The following is an 11,941-nucleotide window of genomic DNA, read 5'->3' on the forward strand; positions in this document are numbered from 1 at the left end:
AGGGATCAAACCTGCAATGCAGGTACATGCCCTTGACTGGGAATCGAACCTGCGACCCTTCAGTGCATGGGCTGATGCTCTAATTACTGAGTCACAGCAGCCAGGGCAACGATGATCTATTGTGAAGGGTATTTTTCTTGAATGGTACTTATAGCCGCCAGAACAACTTTCAATGATGCTTTAACTTAAAAGGAAGTCTTACGTACTACCTGGGTGCTCAGGTTACATAATTGTGAGTGTGTCAGCAATAGAGACCTGCGGCTTAGAAAGAGCTAACGTGATGTTATGGTATATTCACTGAAATATGACACCCCAAAACCATGATGTAATTTTCCCAATATACTTAGAGTTGGTCAAACCCGTAATAGAAACTCACATCCAGTTTAACCGACGTTTCCCATCTTTAAAAGGATATGGAGAAACTAGAAAGGGAACTGAACATAGCACAAAGGCTTATTAAAGAGCTAGAAAATAGGGCATACAAATGGTGAGGACGGGAGCTGGTTTTATTTAGCCATAAGCGAGCTAAATGGCCTTAACATGCAACTTAGAGTTCTTTGCCTTAAAAATTAAATAGACAAGTTACACTTAGAAGACCTAACCACTGAGACAGTAACGCCTTAGTAAAAACTAAATAAATAAGAACATAAGATTTGCAACAACAATCACTTAAGTGAGAACTGGTTCTACCTTCTGGTTCTAAAATAGCTAGCCAGATCAGCTGAGAGAGTGGCCACAATGAGAAAACACCGAGAAAATGGGACTCTAGTTGAATGACAGAACTCCTGCGGTGAATTAATATTTAAATATTTCATTTGAGGAAGAAATACTCTAGCTATTATTTATTATGGGGAAAACCATTAATGGGGAGGCCAGCATGCTACCAGTTGCAGGTACTTCCAGACATAGAATAACTCATTCACATAGGCATCTAGCTAGCTGTATTAGCAAGTTATAGCAAGTTTTAGGAATAATTACATAGGACATACTTAACATGTATGATGGATTTGAATTTCCATCAGCAACACTTATTCTTTAAAGCTAGGCTGCATGCCAAAGGGGGGAAAACCAACAAACCATTGGCTCTTGGGTCCCTGTCTACTTTCTGTGAGGTAACTTAGTGTTTTAAAGAATAATCTCAGTCATTATTCTGGTTTCTAAAACAAACTAGGCTAGGATTAAAGAGGGCAAAACAATGGAAGACTGTTTTCAAATGCTATGCTTACTTCTTTATTTTTTTTAATATATTTTTATTAATTTCAGAAAGGAAGGGAGAGGGAGAGAGAGAGAGAGAGAGAGAGAGAGAGAGAGAGAGAGAGAAACATCAATGATGAGAGAGAATCATTGATCGGCGGCCTCCTGCATGCCCCCCACTGGGGATGAAGCCAACAATCCGCAACCCAGGCATGTGCCCTGACCAGGAATCGAACCATGACCTCCTGGTTCATAGGTTGAACTTAGCCACGCTGGCTGGGCTGTGCTTACTTCTTTAAAACCTAAAATACTTGGGTGATAAAATGAGATTGAGAATTAGTAAGCTCAACATTCAGTTGCCAGAAAAGATTTAAAAACAAACAAACAAAAAAACAACAACAACAACAGTATGGCAGATTGCCAGAATAATACTTTAGACACTCAACCACCCTGATGACTACATGTCAAGATACAGACCCCAGCGGAGTTTGGAGGGGAGATGATGGGGAGTAGAAGAGTGATGTTACTAGAGAGGTTCTGGATGTTTTCTGGAATTAGAATCCTGATGCTTTAACTCTGCCTCTTAAAGAAGCTTAGAATTTTTTTAAAAGTGTGAGAAAATGTCTTCTTAGTCCTAATAAAAAATAGAATGCCCAATTATCCAATGATTTTGAAATACTTCCAAGATTCTGTCGGGATAAGCTGGCAAAGTGAGAGCTCCCTATGTTCACTGTCATGGAAATCTGTGCCTCTTTGCTGCCCTGTAGGCCTTGCTTTGGGCAACTGCTCCCTCCTCAGTCCCCAGGGAGATCTCATAGGACTATCAGTCAGACAGCTCTACCCGCCCAAGCAGAGGCTGAGCATCAGGGGACCCCCTTCTCCGGACACTGGTCAGTCCAGGGTGCCTATGGCCTTGGAGATTCGCATGGCTTTTGGAGAGTAGAAGCCACATCTCCTTCTGGGACCACCAGCTAGCACCCCATGTAAGCTTGGGATGGCGGATGATCATCTTTCTTGCCAACTGGAGAGAGCCTGCCGGTGAATGAGTCCAAGGCAGAGATGGAGCGTGAAAAACTATCCTGATAGCAACAGGTGAGCCATACCCAGCAGTGGCAAAGACAGCCGACCCTTGGAGTTTTTGTTTGTTTTTAATTGAGTCAATAAACTTCTTATTTAACCTATGTGAACTTAGATTTCTGTCACTTGCCACCAAAAGAGTCCTAAATACGATCCCATTTTGCAGACTCGGAAACAAAAGCACAATTGTTAAAATCTATATAGGGAACAAGATGTGAGAAAAATGACTGAATCATTCGCTAGTCCAAAACCAACTGGATATAGGCAGACACAATTACACTATCACTTTAATAAAAAAAAAATTTAATCCTCACCAAGGATATTTTTTTTCCATTGATTTTTAGAGAGAGTGGAAGGGAGAGGGAAAAACAGAGAGAAACACTGATGTGAGAGAGACACATCGATTGGTCGGGAGCCTGCAACCGAGGTATGTGCCCTTGAATAGAATTGAACCTGGGACCCTTCAGTCCGTAGGCTGATGCTCTATCCACTGAGCCAAACCAGCCAGAGCATCACTGTTTTATTTCCTTGGACTTAAACGCTTTGGAGTTTGCGAGAGGTTTTATAGTACAGAGGTTAAGGGAGTAAGGAAGTCCGAAAGCCCTTAGCCGCAGCTGACACTCATTGACTTAGGTGGAAAGGGGAAGAGGGACATGAAACCTGCTAAGTACAGGTTTCCCCCACTATCCGAACAAAAGTAGAGCTTTCCTATGAAACCTTCCGTAAACCGAAATGGCATAAAGTGAAGGAGCAATTACCATTAATTTACATGGAAAACTGTGTGAGTGTTCCCAGGTCCAGAAAATAACCTACTAAATTATATCAAATGCTACAGACAATCTAAAACAACACGGACACACAGTAAAGGCAGCGCCACTGTGACGGCCTCTGTCCCAGCTCCCTGCACAGCAGACACTGGGCTCCATGTTCACTTTTCGGCGAAAATCCTCTTCGGAATTTTCCCAGTTATCAAAAGCAGGTACTAATTCCGGTCGTTTGTAAAGGTGAAGTGGTGTAATGCAAGCATTCAAAAAGTGGGGGGATACCTGTGTTCGCTTTCCCATCTGTTAAAAAGGAAGGATAATAATCCCAACCTCACAATAAGGATGAAATGAGACCGTGTATGCAATCTGTTGTTTGCAAACTCCATGTAAACAATACAGTGGGTGAAACATAGCAATGATTCCATAAATTCCTCCTGTTTTCCTATAAATACTGAACACCAATAGTATGAGACGTGGGAGAAGGGTAAAGCACTGGGGGAGAAAATTTCATGCATTTCAAAGTATTGAGGTTTTTCCTCTATGTTAAAAGACACTTGTAGTTACAAAGCTGTTCTGAATGTTTATTGACACTGTTCTTTTAAAATAAATGCTACCTACCAATCCTGTGTGTACACATAGCAATACTAAAATGAGGGAGTTTATTTTTTATTTTTAAAAATATATTTTTATTGATTTCAGAGAGGAAGGGAGAGGGAGAGACAGAAACATCAATGATGAGAGAGAATCATTGATCGGCTGCCTCCTGCACGTTCCCCCCCCCCCCCCCCCACTGGAGATCAAGCTCGCAACCCAGGCATGTGCCCTTAGCCAGAATCGAACCTGGGACCCTTCAGTCCACAGGCTGATGCTCTATCCACTGAGCCAAACCGGCTAGGACTATTTTTTATTAAAAAATATATATATATTTTTTATTGATTTCAGAGAGGAAGGGAGAGGGAGAGAGAGACGGAAACATCAATGATGAGAGAGAATCATTGATCGGCTGCCTCCTGCACGCCCCCCACTGGGGATTGAGCTTGCAACCCGGGCATGTGCCCTAATTAGGCACTGAACTGTGACCTCCTGGTTTATAGGTTGGCGTTGAGAACCACTGAGCCACATGGGCCCGGCGCAAATCTTCTTAAAAAAACCCTTCAGTGGCTCTTCATCTCACATAGGAGCTAAGCTCCTGAGCATGACAAAGCTTTTCACACCCTGTCTCCTTACCCCTCCAACGTCACCTCTGGTTTCCCAATGTGCTAGTAACACCAAATTGCTCATAACATTGGCTCCCGCACCCACTCACACACAAGCATCTCCTGTCCCACCTCTCTGATCTTTGGTATATGGTTTCCTTCCACCTGTCCACTCCTAGCTGGCTTTAACTCTCCTTCAAAACTCAGCTCAAGGATGTCTCCTCTGGAGAGCCGTGTGAAGGCCCAGGCTGGGCTCCCTCTGGGCGTGTGTAGCATCTTGTGCATACTTTATGGCTACATTTACTATATTTCATCAGCATACCTGTCTGCGAGTCTCTTTCACCTCCACCCTTCCTCCTTCACCTTGTGCTTCCCAGCAAGCGATATTGGTTGAAGTGAACAGAACGATACCCCCATGTGCCCCTGAAGCCCAACTCAGAAACTGTGGCTTATCCTCAATTTCCTTCTCTTTTATCCCCATATCCAAGTACAGGCATACCTGGAAGATACTGTGGGCTGGGTTCCAGACCACCCTGATAAAACGAGCATCACAATAAAGCGAGTTGTCATCTTTTTGCTGGCGGAGGGTCCTGCCTTCAGTTTGTAGAAAAACACAACACCCGTGAAGTGCATTAAAGCAAAGTGCAATGAAACGAGGTATGCCCGTCGTTATCTAGTCTTAACTTCACCTGAGACATTTCTCTGATTTAGGTTTCTCCGGCTATTGGAGGAGAACGTTGCTAGGAAATCTTTTGTAAGCCAATGGTGTAAAGCAAAGAAGCAATTACCATTAATTAATATAAAATATCTTTGAGTGTTCCTAGAACACCCAAAATAACCAAATGGTACCAAAAATGCTTAATTATGTTCAGTTTTATGCTAAGCGTAACCCTCTGGTGAGCTCTGTTAGGCTGTTCTGATACCATAGGGCACATCTTGCTGACAGACACACGAAATAAATGCAGGCAGCACACAGATGCCCACAGACAGAGTTCCAAGCTATGGCGGTCTGACGGTGAGGCTCAGAGTGTAGTCAGGGAAGGGGCTTAGCAGGGCCACTCCCGCTGCGCAGGGTGCGCGCTGCCTGCCTGACAGCTGCTGCAAAACAGACACTGAATGCTGTTTTTGTCTTTCACCGTTCTATCTATCTATCATCTATCTATCTATCTATCTATCTTACCTAATAACAGAGAAACATGTAAATTGACCATACCTCCACTACGCCCACAGCCAATCAGAGTGAGTATGCAAATAACCCAACAAAGATGGCGGTTAATTTGCATACATACCTGGGTCCCAGGAACCTCCTTGGCACCCAGGTCACTCCCAGCTGGCCATCAGGCGGAGGATTTAGGCTTGGGAAGAGGCCAAGCCTGCGATCGGAGGGGCGGAGGGGAACCCCTTCCAAGCCTAAAGCCTGGGGCAGAGGCTTTAGGCTTGGGCAGGGGCCGAGCCTGGGATAGGAGAGAAGGGGAAAAAAATCAATGGAAACATATCCTCAGGTGAGGATAAAAAGAAAAATAAAGAAAGAAATGTCACATCCTATGAAAGACATATCTTGAAAATGCTTAAAGAAAGTTGTCATTTTTTCATGGTGAAGGGACTGGAGTCCGTGTTGATGAAAATACCTTGGCAGCTGCGGTGACTGGCAGTGGCTGCAGCAGCAGGGTGATGGGGCTGGTGCCTTCCCCTGATCAGCCCGGTTGCCTCCCGCAAAGGGAGGCCAGACTGCGGCTTAGGTCCGCTCCCAACGGGGAGCAGGCCTAAGTCATCAGTAGGACATCCCCTGAGGGCTCCCAGTATGTGAGAGGGGGCAGGCTGGGCTGAGGGACCCCTCCCCAGTGCACGAATATCGTGCACCAGGCCCCTAGTTTATTTATAAAAGTGAAAATCCTCTTTGGATTCTTTCAGTTATTGAAAACAGCTATTGCTGCAGGTCCTTCATATTCATAGAAGCGAAATGAGACAATGACATAAAGTGAAAAGTGGGGATACCTGCATCTTGATCCTCCCGCCTCACCCCACAGCTATTGCCCCAATCTTCTAAGTCATTGTTTTTCACCTTTCTTTGACCATGACCTGTGACAGGAAATAACATTTTACGGGTGATCATGACCCAGGAGATGGATTCTATTTTTACTGAAGTCACTTCTGAGATACAAATCATTTTGCAACATGCCTAAGTGTCTCCTACTCTGTGCTGCACTGTGCCAGGCCCCAGGGAAGTGATGGCGGACAGGAGAGAAAGGATCCCTATTCTTGGGGCACTCCCAGTCTAATGCAGCGGTCAACCTCTCTTCGACCCAACACACGCAGGGGAAACGGCCCATACGATCAGTGCTGTGTGCTCACTGTGTCATGACTTCTAGCTCAGGACGTACTCGTGGTGGGCTGGGAGTAGTGAGGGTGGATGGTGTTTGTGGGTGCAGGTTGATGAAGCACCGCAGTGAGTCTGATGTCTCCCCCTTCCACATGAATTAAGGACATCTACTCAGCACATTTAAAAGACAGTATCCAGTGCCTAGGTGCTGTGATGGGAAAACAGTTCTCTGAGCAAGCTGGAGGAGCACCCACAGTGGAGCTGGGTGGAGGTCAAAGAGCTTTCTGGAGCCCGGCCGGTGTGGCTTAGTGGTTGAACATCGACCTATGAACCAGGAGGTCAGGGTTCGATTCCCAGTCAGGGCACAGGCCTGAGTTGCGGGCTCGGTCCCCAGTGTGGGGTGTGCAGGAGGAAGCCAATCAATGATTCTCTCTCATCATTGATGTTTCTATCTCTCTCCCTCTCCCTTCCTCTCTGAAATCGATAAAAATGTATTTTTTAAAAAAAGCTTTCCGGAGGAAGTGACATACCATGAAAACTGAAATAGGAGCTGGTACACAGAAGAAGGAGCATGAGGATGAGATGTGAGATGACACAGTATAACAACATTCCAAGGCAAGCCTACGCTAACACTCAGAGAAACAACAAAAGAATTTTGCAACCATCGAAGAAACTAAAATAATTGGAGAAGGGTGGAGTGCAGGTAAGAGAGCCGTTGGAAACCCAGGTCTGGGCCCAGTTTTGAGTGGCTTTGTTTTCAGGGCAATCGGATTCACTGAAGGGGATTGATGGAGGGGATGTGGCTGCCCAGTGGAGAAGGTTTTAAGAGCTGGTAGACAGAAGCCGTTCTTTAGGTTCCCTATATCTTTAATGGGGGGAACAGGATCTGGCATTACCCAATGACCTGAGCTAGGAATGAAGTGCTATATAAAGTTTAATCATTAAATGGCTTTATAAGATACCGTTGCAAACACGGGCAATGAGAAAATTAGCCGATGTAACTTGGGTTTCCCTGAACAGTCTCTCTTACGTGAGAGCCTTAAACATGCTCCCGGACACCCACCATGTTTAACCAGGACTCGGTCTATTGTAGCTGGCAGGATAGCACGGATGCAGGGAGGCCCTTGCCTCCTTGGTGTGATGTGAGATGAGCCTAGCACCGTGGTCGGCAAACTGCGGCTCGCGAGCCACATGCGGCTCTTTGGCCCCTTGAGTGTGGCTCTTCCACAAAATACCACGGCCTGGGCGAGTCTATTTTGAAGAAGTGGCGTTAGAAGAAGTTGTTTAAAAAAAATTGGCTCTCAAAAGAAATTTCAATCATTGTACGGTTGCTATTTGGCTCTGTTGACTAATGAGTTTGCGGACCACTGGCCTAGCAGGTCCCTTGATCAAGGCCATCTCCCCTCCCCCTCAGAGATAGTGCACAGAGCAGTGAACAGTGTGGTCTTTGGAGTCAGGCTGCCTGGGCTCCCATCCTCCCAGCTGGTGGACACACCGATTCCCATAATCTATTTCCTATCTGTAAAACGGGGTAATGGTACTCACCTCACCTCATTATCAAACAAGATAAAGCCCTCAGCACGCTGCCTACCTAGCACCGAACAGTGAGTAATCATTAGCTATTGTCACCCGTTTTTGTGGTGCGTGTTAAGCTTTGCCCAGGGGTGGAGCGGGGCTCCAGGTTACCTTGTAATGACCCTGAACCTGGGGTGAGGGAGCAGCAGCAGCACAGGTGAGGCTAGTGTCAAAGCTCAACATTTTCCCAGAGGCAACATGTACTCATTCACAACGTTCTCCCTTTGTCCTCAGAAACATTTCTAAGGAGCAGTGACAGAGCCTCAGGAGACGGGTCCCTAACAGAGGACAAGTTTCTGGTGACCTCGTCCCTCCACCCTGAGAAAGGAGACCCCCGGCAAGGTGTTGAGAACTCGTCCAGTCTACACTCTGCTGGGGTGTCTCCTCCTGCACCACCCGCTTTGCTGAGGCGGACGTGAGCTCGCGCTCAAGGAGACAGCAGCTGAGCCCTGGTGCGGTCCTCCACCCCCGCCTGGAATTCAGTTAATCCATCTAAGCGCGGGGCGATCTTTAAAAGGAATTAGTTATGGCTCCTAAGAAGCTCGCCAGGGAGGACAGCGTGTGGTGGTGGCCCAGGGCTGGGGCTCCGGCCCGGCGCCCCGAACCCCCGGCAGCGACGCCTCTGCAGGCAGCCAGGGAGCACCGCGCGGGGACAGCACCCAGCGCCGCCTCTCCGGGGGGATGGGTGGGGGGTGGGGGTGGGGGGTGAGGTAGGAAGAAGCCAGCCTGCAGAAGCAGCCGTTGCACTGTGGGTCTCTTCTCTGTCCTGACGTAATGCCAGTTTCCTGCTTTCGCATTGCAGTGCGCCGTTCGCTGGCTGGAAAGTCTGAAGATCAATTTACCGAACGCCAAGATAATCACTGCCACTATCTTGCAATTTACTTTCCACGAATACAACACTCGAACTGGCCCAACAACCCCGCCCCCAAATTCCACGACTTTTGGCTTTTCAGGCCGTATTGTTCTCCCCTCCCCCCAGGAAGGCCGCCGCTCCGCGCAGCCCCAGCACCAGGAAACGGCGTCGGCTGGTGGCTCAACTGTGGGGCAGGGGCGGGGTCCGTTCAAACCTTCTGCTCCCCCACCCCCCCTTCCCGCCCCAGCTTTTTTTTTTTTCCCCCACTCCAAATCCCTAGCTTTGTTTTAAGCAAAAAACGATGGTCGAGGCTGCAGCATTTCCTCCTTGTTTCCAGGAACCGCGCTGGGAAGGGGGGCGGGGAGGAGAGTCACCGTGGCACGTGCTGGCACGCTCCCCCACGCCCAGCACCCCGACGGGGACAGGGCTGGCAGCGGCCGCCCCGCCACCTCCCGCGCGCCGGCCCCCACGCAGCCCCGCAGCCGCCGCCGCCGCCCAGCCGAGCCCGGGAGACTCCCAAGGGCTCTTTAAATACGATCTATAAATACTACGGGCCCGGGGCGCGCGCGTCACGGCCGAGGCGGCCTCCGATTGGCCGCGTCACCTCGGAGTGTGCACAGCGCGATTGCTCAACCCTGCGGCGACCTCGCCGGGCGCGCCCCTCCCCCTCGCCGGCGCGCGGGCTGCGGGGCCGGCGGGCGGGGACAGTGGGGTGGCGATCCGGGGCCGGCGGGCGGGGACAGTGGGGTGGCGATCCGGGGCCGGCGGGCGGGGACAGTGGGGTGGCGATCCGGGGCCGGCGGGCGGGGACAGTGGGGTGGCGATCCGGGGCCGGCGGGCGGGGACAGTGGGGTGGCGATCCGGGGCCGGCGGGCGGGGACAGTGGGGTGGCGATCCGGGGCCGGCGGGCGGGGACAATGGGGTGGCGACCCGGGGCCGGCGGGCGGGGACTGTGGGGTGGCGATCGCGGAGCGGCGGTGGCGGCCGGAGACGCTTGCACTCGGGAACCTTTCAATCCTGGAGACCCGCGGCGGCCCTCCCGGACGCCGGCACCTCCGGCGGGATCAGCTTTGGCCAGCTGAAGCCCAGCCCTTTTAGGCTGGACCTTGTGCTTTCTACGGAAAGGAAAGACCAAAGGTGTTACGGGGTGCGCCCGAGCAGACGCTCTGGGTGGCTCGCAGAGGCACCACGTGAAACCTGGACACGCAGCGAGAGCCCTGTCCAATGACTTGCGACTTGGCGTGTTCAAAAAAGCCCCTCTCCTTTTTTTTTTCTTTTTTCTTTTTTTTTCTTTTTTCTTTTCTTTTTCTTTTTTTTTGCATAATCATTAGTAAGACCTCGTTAGCTTGAAACCGAAACAAGGAGGGTTCAGAAAATGTAAGGTGTACCTTTCCTCCTAGTTTACATCTCAGTTTTTTTTTAAAAAAATGCAACACTTAGCCAGTAGGAAGCGGCGATGCGGAAACTTTCCGGGTCCTGGTTCTTGTAGCAATTGAACATGTTCAGGGACTTAACCCTGATTGGAGTTGAAGAGGGAGGCGGTGGTGGCGGAGATGAGAGAGGGAGAGAGGGACCACCCTTCGGAACGCAACCCGAGGCTGTAGAGTTGTAGACACACCGAAAATCCTGTCGAGAAGGCCATTCATTGATTGCGCGCAAGAGAAATGAGCAGATATTGCTGTATGTGAATATTCGGATTTTACAAAATCATTTCTTTCTTCGGGATGTCAACTGAGCGTAGGGACCGTTTCAGTTGTTTGGTTCCAAACATTTTAGGTGTGATTTCTAACACAGTGAATTCTTTACTTTTGAGTGGGGTGTGATCAACAGGGTGGTTTCTAATCCCTTCACTTTGTTTTTAAACTGTTCTGCCCTTAAAACGCACGCAGCATATGCTAAGGTTCCAAGCCTTCCCGTGGCAATATCTGGGGGTGACTGCTAGAAGTATATGTTGGTGTCTCACACCTGGTCCTCAGTAAATGTTGGTGAACTGATTCAGTTAGACAAATACATTTATTCAGAAGAGACTGAGCATATGTTAAAATGAAAGATCTCATTAAATTATATTTTATAAATGTTCTACTTTGACATCCTTCTCCTCTAAATAAAACGAAAAGTGGACTCTTGTTATTTGAAAACAGTACTTTGAACTACTGTTAGAAGCTAGCGGATTTGATGTCCTGAAAGCTTTTTAAAAAGTGTGTCGGATTTTAACAGAAGAGCGCCACCTGCTGCCAAATGGTTTATGGGCAACGCACCTGAAACAAAACTCTTGGGGTATGCCCAGCGGCAAAGCCGGAAAGGTGAACTTTAGGATATTTTCCACTAACATCTGGTTGTAAGTCACTTTGTAATTCTAGCTATTTTAACCATAACTGGCAAGCCAGTGTGATCATCCTGTTGTCAGTACCATCTTAAGTATTATCCTCACTTCCCTGGTAATACAAACCAGTTTATGCTTTAAAATCAATGTGAAAATGAGACTTGTTTTACAGTCATTATACTCTGCATTAACAGATACCAATGTAAGAAAAAAGTTTCAATCATCGAGAAAGTTTTTCTAATGATTTAATAGTGTGTGATATGAATAATCAAAATTGACTTGATTTGAATACTGATGACAGTAAGTTCTCACTTAACTTCGTGGATAGGTTCTTGAAAACTGCAACTTGAAGCAAAACGACGAATAACAAAACCAATTTTACCCTAGGCGAATGGACATAAACAAGATGGAATTTCCTATGGCATATGTCTGGTCACAAAAATATCATCAAACTTCAAAATAAAAACTCAAAATACTTCTAATAGTAGGCATTGAAATAAATGTGAGCCACACATATATTTCAGAAAGATTAACCAAAACAAGTAATATGATTATTTTCTAACTTGCTTATTCCAGTCCAGGGTCTCAGGTGGCCAGAGCTTCTCCGAGCAGCTCAGGGGACCTGGTGAGAATGCTCCC

This window comes from Cnephaeus nilssonii (assembly GCF_951640355.1).
Source record: "Cnephaeus nilssonii genome assembly, chromosome: 6".
NCBI lineage: Eukaryota > Metazoa > Chordata > Mammalia > Chiroptera > Vespertilionidae > Cnephaeus > Cnephaeus nilssonii.